Consider the following 13454-nt stretch of genomic DNA (forward strand, 5'->3'; position numbering starts at 1 on the left):
TTATGAAAATAACTAATCGATTATGAAGTGAAGTGAGCAAAAAAAATCGATTATTTTCTTCTTCTAACACTGAGAAGTTGATTCCTAGACACCTTTAAAAAATGCTCTCTCTCTGAGCGAATATCTTCTAAATGTAGTAATCGATTAACCACAAGGGTCTTTTTTGTAGAACGTTAATTTCCTACAAAAATATATGCGTATTTTATAATATTTATTTATATACGAGTTATAAAATTTAGAAGTAAAAAAAAATTGTTACAAAGACAAAAATATCTAGGAACCAATTTATCAGTGTCGTTAAAAAAAAATATTCGATATTTTGGCCCATCTATTTTTACACATATTCGGTTAAATTACTTATATTTATTTATTTATCCAATTCATGATACTAAATATATTTCTATAGCCAAAAATATTTGTAAGGGAATCTTTTATAACTTCAAACTGTGTAAGATTTTTGTTCGTTTTCTTGTTTCGTCCAAAACATCTAGAGAATATGGAAATATAAAATTACTTTTTTCGTTAAATTGTCCAACTATTGCATTTATGAAACCGTTCAATTGTTTAATGTCCGACCTCGTTTTTTTGTGCTTGAAAAAACTTTTCAGGCTGAAACAAGACAATTTTCGGAGTCCGTACAAGTTATCGAACAAGGAGCACTTCAACGGTTAACGAAATTAAGTAACCGTAACTCGAAACGTCACTAAAAATTTATAAGAACAGTCCCGGATCAATAAACGAAACCGATCCAACGTCCGAAAGCGTAAAATCAAATTTATTTTCTCGGCCTGATAGATTTCCACGTCATATTTAATTTATTTTAAATTTAACATTTCCTTTCCGGCTCGAGATTTCAAAATAGGAAATGATAAATTATGCCGACAATCACATGATAAACTGAAAGTTCGTGCCGGATCGCGGACCATTTACAAGTTTGGAATGAGGGGTCTGGCTGAAAAATGCCCGGAATCGTCCACGTTTCCACCGACAGACAGATCGCCCATTCACAACGACCCCTCGTCGCCATTCACCTTAATTCATTTATCAAATCGTTGATATGTGAATAGATATGTATTTATATTTTCCGAAACTGCGAATGAAACCTTATTGAGACCGAAACGGCCTTTTGATGCGGATGCCGAAAAAAGAGTGACGATTAATGTGTCAGGAACCGGAGTCGTTTATTTTGTAATAAATGTGCTGTTTTTAATGCGGAATAAATCGCGTTTCAATATTTTCTAAAAGGGATCCGTCGGAAGTACTGGTTTTCTATGGAACATATTGATTTTGACGACTCTACGATTATTATGCGAAGTAAAATATCATAATCAATCAATCTTGAATATTTTAAAATGTGTTTATAGTCAGTTTTAAAAATAAACACAAATAAGAAATTTTGTTTTTATTTTCAATTTTTATTTAAGATTGTTAAAACTTTCATTTCCATCATTTAATTATTGTAAATTTTACAAATAATTTATTCATATTTTAAAAATATTTAATACATGTCTTTATATTTATTATATTTGTATTAAAAATCTCTATATTAAAATTTTTTGTTGTAAATTTTATAAGCATTTGTGTTGGAGTATCGAATTTTTATATTCTTTCATTATTAAAATTAAATTTATTTTAAAAATCTCTGCAATATTCTAATTCGTCTCTCCTTTCTATTTGTTATAAATTTCATTACATCATTGAAGTGTTGAACTTTTATATTTTTTCATTGTTCAAAGTTATATTTATTTTAAAAATCACTTCAAAAATCTAATTCTTTTATTCGTCTTATAGATATTTCTTCTTGTTATACTGTCTTTCGATTACTGTGAAAATTTTGTTTTTTCTAGTAATGAAACTTATAATTCTAGTAATGAAACTTATAATCGATCAATCAAATCCTCCATGATTCCAGTATTTTTATTCATAGTTTTATTCTTTTTAGTGCAAAATTTTCGTTAAAACAAAACAGTATTTACAATTTAACCATTATAAAAATAATCACATTACTCCGACTTTTAATTAATATTACTTTTTTCCATTGATCAAACTTATATTCAATTTTAAAATCACTCTATATATACTTACTTCAGCATTTTTTCTGTTTATTTTATGTTTATCATTAGAACAAACCAATATTTATTTAACTACTTTAGTGAGAGTCTTTTTATTTATGGTAATTTAATAAGGAAATAGAAATAACACTTTCGAAGCTGAAATAATTCTTATCGAATCGTAAGATCTGGTTTTCTCTTGCGCCCGTTATACATGCATTTATGGAGTTTAAATTGCGTTATCTGGAACTTGATCGGCGAGAGATCTAACTCCTCACCCAGATATAGTTAGCACCACTTGAATGGGCTATTCCAGTAAACAAGATACGGCGAAGTTCGCAGCATCCAAATTGAATCCAATCAGCGTGATTCTTGTACGGATATTGAATGTTGTTTAATGATTCCACTTAAATCGAGGGTGTGGATTTCGGTGCGTCCAATTTTCTATGTTTGTTTATTCGATTCGATTATGGAATACGCAACGGGACGCGGCCGGGGCGGCTTTTAATTACAATAAAACTACCGTTATAATCATTGTCGGTTTTTATGATTTTCCAAATTTGTAAAACAATGATAAATGTCGGTCATGCAAATTTTATTTCCATTGTAAACAGCATTTGTAAATGAACGCATGCATATTTAAATATCCATTAGGTAGATTTGTTTTGTTACGCAAAAATTTGCAAATAATAAATCAATTATAATTTCTTACGGACGTAATTACGAGTCGGTTATTGTGTTTTATTGAGCCTTTTGTCTTTACCACCCTTGTCATAAACAACGGCCGTTTGATCAGGCAAGATAATGTGACGTTATTCTTCAGCATTGTCTCGTAGGTGGCGGGCTTTCGGAAACACATAATTCAACGTCTCGCTCCCCGGCCATATATATCCGCCGTTGTCTCCTACGGATTTAATAAGAACTTTAATTAAAACGAAAAACAAACTGAACTTTACTGTGATTTTCGATCCGTCACCACTCGATTTTGCTGCAAACGCAAATTAATCCACACTAAACGGATGACGTTCGACATTTTGGGTACAATATCGGAATTTGTTCAATGGCCACTTGGCGGATTATAAAACTGGTTGGGGCATGATTAAGTTAATCACGTATGCGTATTAGCTCATCGAGTAAATAGATAGGTCGGAAAACAATTAGACTGCTAATGATAATGCATTTGTCGGTAATGCAATGTGCAACTCGATGGCTCTCATAAATACTAGTGTAGGCGTTTGCGATGAAATGGCCCGTCCTTGAATCATAATTATAGCCCATGACTGTGCCGGATTAATGCTAACTAATACGCCATTTCACGTAAGAACAAATTATGCGACAGTTTCTCTAACTGTACTGTAAATTTTAGCACCCTTCGGTTCTTATCAGATACATTTTTCTGCTGAACTAACAGGTTGTTTTTTTAGCGGAGTGCATTACAATAGACTAAAGTTTTTCGAACGTAAACTACTCATATAACGTTAGTGGCTGCATAAGAGGCCATTTCGAATATAACCGGTTTAAGCACCGCACTCTAATAAACCGTATAAAGTTGTCATTAATTCCAGTCTGGAAACTATTAGTTTTTATTATTTTTTAAAGAGTCCATAAACTACTCCATGAATAACTAATATGCCATTTCAAAATGGTGCGCAACCAGCAATAAATTAATGTTAAGATGTTTGCATGAGTCGCGTTGCATTATCATATTTCGCATACACTAATGACACACGAAGCACTGAAACATAACGACTGAAAATAATTAAGGAACACAACCCGCTCCAACGCAACAATGAGGCCGAAGTGCTACTTGATTCACTCTTACTTTGAATTTAGATTGAAAACGAACATCTTCACGGTGAGCAATATGTTTTGCAATCTATTGCCGCGCCCAAACGCGCTGGTTGCATTTATTATTGTATTAATTTTGTTGGGGGGAGGGGGCGCAAAAAATGTTTACATTTGAAATTTAGCGGTCACTCCCCTAAAGCGGAGCTGTAAATATAAATGTCAGAGGACAAGGGACAAGTTAAGTAGAGATCAATAGCGGTGACGCCTCCCTGCAGTGCCATATATCAATTAGGGGGTGACTCCACGTAAAAATATCCAACGGTACACACACGGCGGGGCAGATGCGGCCACTGCTTTGCCGGTGATTTAATGCCGGCGTTGTACATTTCGCCTGACAGGTGGTTCGATAATCTGTGATCGGGGAAACATCATTTATCTTCGTCTCATTGCGGCGCTCGTCCGCTTGATATAAGTAACCGCAACCCCGACCTGTTTGTTCTCTTATGAAGATCATTTTGGAATTTTTCATTTGCGATGCGCCATTAATCTCTACCGTTCTCGCGTAACGACGAACTGATGTATAGTCGTTTGCGCCAAATGGTCAAGCTGTGTTTTAAAGAGAAAAAAAATTTTCAGCTTTTGTTAGTTTTTTTTTATATAGTAAAGGTGGACAAGATTAAAAACTGTCCTTCATTTTTCTTATTTTAATACAAATTTCACGAAAGAGGAATTGTAGTGTGTTATTATTTTATTAAAAATTATGGGACTTATATTCACTTTAATTTCGAATATGTATTCTATATTCCTTGTTTCAAAATTGGTGAATGCGTTTAATTGTTAAATATGGTGAATACTAATATATGTTATAGTTTGTTAATAGAAACTTTGACGCTGCAAAGCTATGTTATAGCTAATGGTAAATTAATTTATGTTTCAATAAAACATCATGAAATTATTTAATTAAAAATTCATGAAATTGGTTAATTTATAACGAAATTTTTATCTTAATATACTTGAATTTCAATTTAAAGGTACGAATTGGAAGCAACAAAATTGTTTTACAGGTTATAAATATTAAGAAAAAGTGTAATTGGTCTTTCAATTTTTATACGCTGTAAAGCCTAACATAGGACATAAATTTTTCATTTTTTTGAAACAATTGTTGTTTTTAAAATTTTGTTCAATAAATTTTTATCTTCCTTTTTCATAAAATAGTTACAGTATACGCGTGTTTTTCTTTTAATTTAAACAATATTACATGAACATAAATATACAATATTTTTTTTTTCACAAATTGTTATTAAACTATTTGATTCTAAATCAAATTTTTGCCTTTACTGATTAATGTAACGGACACGGAATGTAATTTTAATTATAAAGTAGATTTTTAGATAGTATCAAAAAACTTGTTGAAAGATTATTTACGAAAATTAAAGGAGAGATTTTTTTCACAATAGGATATTGATGCTTGAATGTATGTCATTGCCCATTATTATTGAAAAATAGACTTTATATAAACTTAACATTTGAAGGAAATGAAGTAAGTAGTAATTTTACAACTCAGTTATTAAATGAAATTTCAGAAACAATATTTCTTTTATCAAAAATTAAATCATGATTTAAAATATTGTATCTAATACAATAATATATAATATATCTTTCTAATAAAATGATGGATATGATTTTATTGATATTACACAGGCACAATTACTAAAACTTTATTAAATACAAAATTTAATATACTTCGATTTTTCCAACTTTTTTTTATATTCAATTTTGATTTTAAAATTTTAACCAAATGAATTGGATTATTGTAAATTACAATTTGTTCTACCAAAACCTTCAATATTTATGCAGTGCAGTTTAAATTTTTTCAGTCACAAATTAAAAATAATTGTACGGTAATAATAAATACATTAACAAAATTGTTTTCACAATGATAAAAAAGCGGAGAGCAACGGAAATGACATTAGTTCGCGTATTAATCTAATTAACAAACAATAGGTTCACGGGATCCATTCATTAATAAGCATCCTTTTATGTATTTATCGATCGCGGGGACTAATTTCGCAAATAATTAGTTGATTTGTAACTCGGCGGCGAAGTGCATGGCGGTAATTGGGCGTTTGTAAATGGATCTCTTGTCTGCTCCAAAACGGGGACAAAGGGCTCTATCTCGCCAAACCGGTTGCCCACTAATTACAAGAAGAAACCATTGTTGCGTAAGGGTTTACTCGCCTGCTTCGAGAACAATTACCCAATTACCCTTCCTTGTCGGCTCTTATTTCTAACATACGCTTCGGCATCCGAGGAATTTCGCCAATTTTAACAATCTTAATTCAGACGGTTGCCAGCTCCCTTTCTCAGGTGTCCCTAAAGAATTAACTTTTAAAACGCTCCCGAGTATCTTCGTTTGAGGATATAGCACGAATTTATGTTTTACAGTTGTTGCATTCCACACAATCCGTTTCGGCGCTTCTAAATTAAATACTTGTTTTAATATTGCTAATCTACGGGATTAATAATATTAATTATGTACAATGCGTATTCAAAACAAAATACATTTACTGTTGTCGATTTGCCGATCTGCATAATTGTTATTCAAATTTATTGATTGGCGGTTTAGTAGTTCGTATCATACATAGTTTTCAGTTCTACTTAATGAAGTTGGCTCATTAACCTTTTAATTGCACTTATTACTGGTCGTAACAGTAATTACGTTTTACTACTGATAATATAAAATTGTTTTACAAAACAACAACAATTTTAATTGACGTATACTCGTTACAAATTGTAAAATGGTAATTTTGTTTGTTTAAAAATGCCTCTTACATTAATACTCCACATAATAAAACTTTTTATAAAAATGGTGAATGCGTAATGTCCTTTGCTAAAACGTAAAAAAATTATTTTTTTAATGTACAAAACAAATAATTTACAGTAAATGAGACAGAAATTGAAAAATATTCTGTCACGTAAGCCACTAACAAGAGTTTATTGCGTTCCATGGGAAAATAAACTGGAATTATTTAATTTTGCACTAAAAACGTTTCGGTTTTTCCTTCCCATAAATTGATCTCCTCCAGGGCAATAAAACTAGCGATTCGATTCGCCTCCAACCACTGTACAATTTAACGGTAAACGAATTTTTACTTACTATTTTTAAGATTGCTGCGCCGGTTTCTTGGTATATGTTGGTTTATCGGTTGAGAATAAACTTTATGGCCACTCATTGCCGTCAATAAATCAGGATATTATTGCTCAAGGGGACATAACGTAATAAATGCAGGATAAAAATATAAATTGATTAGAAGTACGTGACTGAATTTGTATACAATTTAACCGGACGAAACAAACTTGTCTGTCCGTATTTTAATTGAGAACTTTGAGCATGTGTGCTACACGGAAAATTAATGTAATAATTATGAACGGCGGGACCAACGATATTTGTCATGCGAAACGAACAAAAACTTCTGCAACAATTGCGAGGATTTGACTTTTCGCTCCGCCGTGGGTTTTAATTGCACGCAACTACGAAAAAGGGTATGCGAACTTTAACATATCATACGATCGTTAAATTGCGAGCATTCGCTTGTCAAATCTGACGGGCCCCTATTTTCTACGATTGTTCAAACTTACTTATGGGAACTAGTTACACGTGTTTCGTTTAAATGCTGAGTCGAATTGTTATTGTGCAACAACTATTTTACAAGGCTAATGTGCAATTAAAATGTTGCAATTCTATTCTGGAATTGCGTTTAATTTACATGTTATGCATGTTTTGCTAATTATCAAGTGACACTTTTAGTAGTTTTAAGTTTTTAGTACAGGATGCGCTAATGGGGGCTAATTTTAGATGTTAGGAGTATTTCCGGACCAAATAGGAGAAACCAATTTCAGAACTGATAGTTTCTGAAACCTTAGATAATGGAAAAAGTAATTTAGTTTATTTAAAATATTAAACTAAATTTTATTTTGATCATTAAAATGAACAATTTTTTTGCCAACGTTCATTAAGTAAAAAAATTAACAATAGATTATTATTAATATTTTCTGAGAAAACAAGGAAAATAAACGTATACACTCTTTGTATATTTATTTAAGAATAGGATTATATTTATAATTAACAAAATTTTGTGTTTATAAAAAATAAAAAAAAAACTTATGGGGTTTTTCTGCCTCTACTACGAATGACTCACACATCTGCAGTTCATACTCAATATCTGGGTTCGAATTTCATTGTGATCCCAATTCTACCAAATTTCGACTAGAAGACGCTCCACATACTCGTCAGTTATTCGAACGGGTAGGATGGTCTCTTAAACAACTCCCAAGAATGTCCCAGATATGTTCTATTGGGTTAAGGTCTGGACTGCGAGTTAACCAAGCCATAAAATTAATTCCAGCGTCAGCAAAATAATTTCAGACAACATGGGCTATATGTCTACATTAGTAAAAAATTTATACCTATAAAAGGGGTATATGGCGCATGTTCTTCTAAAATGTCCAAAATGTAAGGCTCAACATTAAGGTTAAGTTAATCAGCACATGCTGTTAAAGAAATGCCTCCCCACACCATAATTCAACTTCCACCAAATAAGGTGGTATTTACAAAGTATCTTTAAGTAAGTATCTTTCATTCGGCCATAGAAATACACAAACGCATCTATAATTTGTGTTCAGGCAAAAATCTAGATTCATCTGTACACGGAACTTGTTCCCAATCCACTTCTATCCAATTAAAGTGTTCTCTGGTTAAATATAACCGGACTCAGCGATGATCCACGGTTAAGGTCGGCCCTCGAACAGGAACATGAGGTTGCAAATTATCTTCCCTAAATCTTTGACGAATAATTTCAATACTTATTCGAAACCTTTCTACGTTTTCTAACTAAGGCTGTAAACTTCTGGTAATCACAAACCTTTGTCTCAAAGATAAAAGTCTCAAAAATAGACCTTGAACAGGTATTGCAGCACGATTTCTATCCTGACCTTGTCTCTTAGTATGGTCGCCAGTCTCCCATGTAACATATGGGAAATGGATGTATGGCTATTCTGTAGTAACTTCAACCTTCTTCCACTAAAACAACGCGAGTTAAATTTCTAAATTATCTTATATATATCTCATATTATAAAAAAGATCTTTCAGATCACAGATCGTCACAACATCAATCTTTATAAAATATGTGAGCTCTGAATAATACTCAAAACAGTCAAAATCAACCAATTGTCTTTACAAGTGGCGATAAATTGGGAGAAGTGTTCAGACAGCCAACAAGTGTCGAGCTGTTGTGATCGTTGGGTCGATTGCAAAGCCATTTCGTTAATTGCACGAGAAGAACGGCGTTGTAAATCGGAGACGGTGCCATAAACAATTATTCAGACCTTTTACGGACTCGCCGGGACACTCGCAATTGTTTCGTCCGAGATAAAACGTCTTGTGCTGCGCGAACTGGTTTTCCATTGTGTTTTATCGTCGCGCGTTCGGTCGTTACGTCGCCGTCGAAAGGACGGACGGGGGTGGAAGCCGTGACTGCGATTTTATGCAGAGTCCGGCCTCGGAAGGGTTATAAAGTTGGCAGTCGACGCGGAAGGCTGCCGGTTTTTAAAAGCGATTTTTAATAGCGGAAGCTGTTCACATCATGATTTCATGATGGGGGACCACCTGGCTTTTTACGACGCTTTAGCGCGCCACCGGTCGCATCTACCCCCTCGCCTACGACCCCCACTCGCAGTATTTTCCCCAAATACAACAATGTAATTATTATATGATTTATGCATGGCCGGCACGGACCATAAAATCAAATTTCCATGCCAATTAATGGCACAACTGTTGTATTACATAAACATGCAAAAACATCGATGCGTCCCCGTGTTTTTATGTTTTCATAAAAAGAAGTGACTGGGAGCCCGATAAATAAATTCTTTGTCCTGAGATACACAACTGAATTGTCTTCGCACGAAATATCTACCTGTATACATGTATATACGTGTACATCTCATTTAATATAGAACACATTTTTCAACCGGTACATTTACATCCTTTTATGTGCTTTCATAACTAGATCGAGCACATTTCAAAAGCAACTACTTCAATCGTATCTTGTTATTAGCTCTTCAACTCGGTTAAGTATAAATGAAACTGTTGCCACTAATTCAAAAACGAGTCCTTCACTTTAATTAGCTGCTACTTTTGAAATATTTGTCCCTGACAATAATTTATTACTGACAAGTATATTTTTTCTTTAAAATAACGAAGACGCTAAGTACTTTTTAAAATATGGTGGATGCGACATTTGTGTTTAATTTTGGCGGATGCGTTCATGATATTAATCATTTTTAATTTGAATAAATAATTTAATTTAAATAAATAATATATATTTAAAAAATGTAATATCATTCCAATTAACTGCGGATAAATAAATAAAATAAATCTTAATACATAAATTAAATCGAAATTAAGGAAAATGGAAAGATCGTGTAAATGACGCCAATTGAAAACTATATGAATATATTATTATTATTATATATATTTATATATTAATATAAAAAGGGTAAACATTTTTGTACTGTGAAACTATTAAAAATAAAATATACTACAAAAATGTTAATTTATGTCAACTGTAAATAAAAAATTTAATATAAACATTTATAGGTAATATTTACTATTTGATTATTATGCAATTTTCTGTTTCATATATTCAAATTATGTTCGTGATTGGATTGTGTATAATACAGACATGTTTTATACTATAATTAGTTGCCAACTTAACGTCTGTATTTTTATTGTTATGCTCTGAAAAAATGTGTATTTATGTTGTGTATTGAAAACGACCGTTTGTAAGAAAAAACAATGGCTCTATTGACCGATTCGTTGGGACAATTAAAACGCCGAACAAACAATAACCGGTTGCATTTAATTTCAGGAAACTTTTCCACATTAAACACGTACATCCAATATTTAACTCGTAAGTATCGTTTGTCTTGCAGCCATTTTATATCGCTGCATTTGCCAAAATGTTTTCGCATTCTTTTATTATATCGTACACAGTCGTAGGTAGTAATCAAAAAGTGCCGGCGTTCATAATTAAAAAATCTTTTAATTAATTCAGCGGTGGATTGTATAAATTAACAAAAGTGGTGAGCGGTCTCATACCACCTGTATACAGTGTGACGAGTAGCACACAATATGGTGGACAGAAACCGCACTCCCCATACTTTATTAGTAAGGGGAGTGCACAACAACCACCGTATTTCATACATAAATATTTACGTCATAATGCGATTTTAATTTTAGTATTTAAGGAGATAATAAATTAGTTGTCAATTTTTTTTTGATTAATTTGAGTATTTTGTGGAGGATTTATACATTAACATTGATTTGTGTCAAAATCAGAAACAGTTTCAAATTAATAACATCACAGGCTTTCAGCCATTTTGGACCAACGGTTTTTCAACTGTTCTTGGCTACTTTTTTACTTCAAAATAGTCATTAAATTTCATAGTATTTATTAAAAAATATTATTCATATATTCATAGATGGCTTTTGAATAAAATATTCGAAAGTAATTCGATTAGGTTAGACTGATTCAAACATTATGGCTCCACATTTTTTTTACTTAAGCCTTTTACCACTACTATATTCAATTAGTAAGTAATTCAAAGAATTGATAGACAAAATCTGATGGCCTTTTTGTATTTAGCATATTAAAAATATACTAAATCACGTTCTTTATTTTTCGATACTAAGAGAAAATTTCATCTTGTTAGAATATGTAATCTGTGAGAGAATAATTAATGTTGTTATCGATTGTCTTGAACCTTTCACTTTTTGTTTGATATCAAACTTTTTATCTTTATTGATCGAAAATAATTTATTAACAGCTTATTTGAACGAGTTTGCGAGTAATATTTTCGACTACAGCTTTTATTCGACATTTTAAAAAATTCACGATCCGCATCGTAATTATTTTAACTGTGAAAAAAAATCGAGTGGAAATTTCAATTAAAACGTCCGCACGAGGGTGTTGATACGTAACAAAAATACACATCGACCCGGACCTGGTGATAAAAGGGAGTTAATAAAAAATGCATTAAACTGCCTCTTTGTAATAAGGTAAAAAAAGAGAGAGGTAGCCTGACTATAAACACCAGCGCCAACATTCCAGTAATTTATATTTGCGTTAACTACCAGTATGTTCGTTTTGTCGTTTGATGGCAACATCAAAGGTCAATGTAGAATGTGCAAACAAACAGAAAATGACCCACTATTATGGCACACTCGATGTCTTTTTATGGTGACCTGCGCCATATAACGCAATCAGTTGCAGGATGAGGATTTTACTGCTGTACCAACAGCCACAGGTGTCAACTATTTCTCTATTAAATTTAATTTGCATAATTAACAATTTTAACGACGGAAAATATTTTCCCCGAAACTGTTTATTAATGCTGGAAATTAATGAGTAAGATGTGGAGTTTTAACCATCCGGCAAGAACAAAGAAACAGTCGAGTGAATTGAGGACGTAAAATATTTAGTTGTTCGTGCGAATTTGGCAATTTTCCGTGTCATTACGTGACATTAATCAAAGGCGCAACGTGCGTTGTGCCCGTAAAGAACGCGTAGAGACAGAAAATTCGAAACTTGACAGTCGCCGTGCGGAGCAAGGGGTGCAATTATGTAAACTAGCGATGTCTAATTACCACACTTTATTCAAAGTCAGGTGAATAATAATTTCGTACGCCTCGACTGTCTCGCCCTGTTCTACCTCCCCTCAAAACTACCGTGAAAGTGTTTTAATTTGTGGCCGAGTATAAAATAAATTACTAAATACAATCATTCGACTTGCAAATGAAGCATTAGCGCCCGTTGTCACGGGACGTTTTGATAAATGCCTTCAAATGATACAACATTTCCACCTTAATGATTTTTATTAGAGTTTCCACAAAATTCGCTCAGACGCCGAGTTACGGAACTTTCAATTGTTTACGTCTCTCGTGCTGATAATGAAGTCGCGAAAGTCGAAAATCTCGACTCGCAAACTTTGAATACAACAATAATCCGAACGGCCAGATTTTACATAATAATGACGGCTTTAAGACTCCTCTAACAAATGTAGTTTAATATTTTTTCTTATTTTCCCTTAACGACACCGCAAACAAAACAAGTTTCTTGCTTTAACTGTAATTATAGTTTAGAAAATTGTCGAAATTAATGATCGCTTATGAATATTTTTGTGCGGCGGAGTAAAATTAACAAAATCATATCGGATTTCATTGTCTTCGTTCACTGAGAAACGAGAAAAAATAACGAAGTCGCCCAAAAGAAAACAAACCATTAGTAGGTATAAGAAAATTAACCGTATTAAGTTGGTAGATAGCGGGAGACATGCCAACAAGAAAAAACTTGTATATTTTAATTAAGCTAATCTATCTATACCTAATTGAACTACACGAAGCACTTTGCTTAATAGTACCTAAGCTAATTTGTTTTAAATAACAACTCGTGTCTAATTACATTAACCTTTGTCTTAGATTTTTTTTCTTCTCTATGTAATACACTTGAGAAATATCTTATTTTCTCTAACGATTTTTATATAGAGGGTTCTTTACTT

General features: G+C 32.5%; 1 protein-coding gene across 3 annotated transcripts in view; it reads left to right on the forward strand.

The window, feature by feature from the left end:
• The window catches only part of LOC109605910 (tyrosine-protein phosphatase Lar), a 343758-nt gene that overhangs the window by 279683 nt on the left and 50621 nt on the right, over window positions 1–13454 (forward strand). The window lies entirely within an intron of this gene.

This window comes from Aethina tumida, chromosome 2, assembly GCF_024364675.1.
Source record: "Aethina tumida isolate Nest 87 chromosome 2, icAetTumi1.1, whole genome shotgun sequence".
Classification (NCBI taxonomy): domain Eukaryota; kingdom Metazoa; phylum Arthropoda; class Insecta; order Coleoptera; family Nitidulidae; genus Aethina; species Aethina tumida.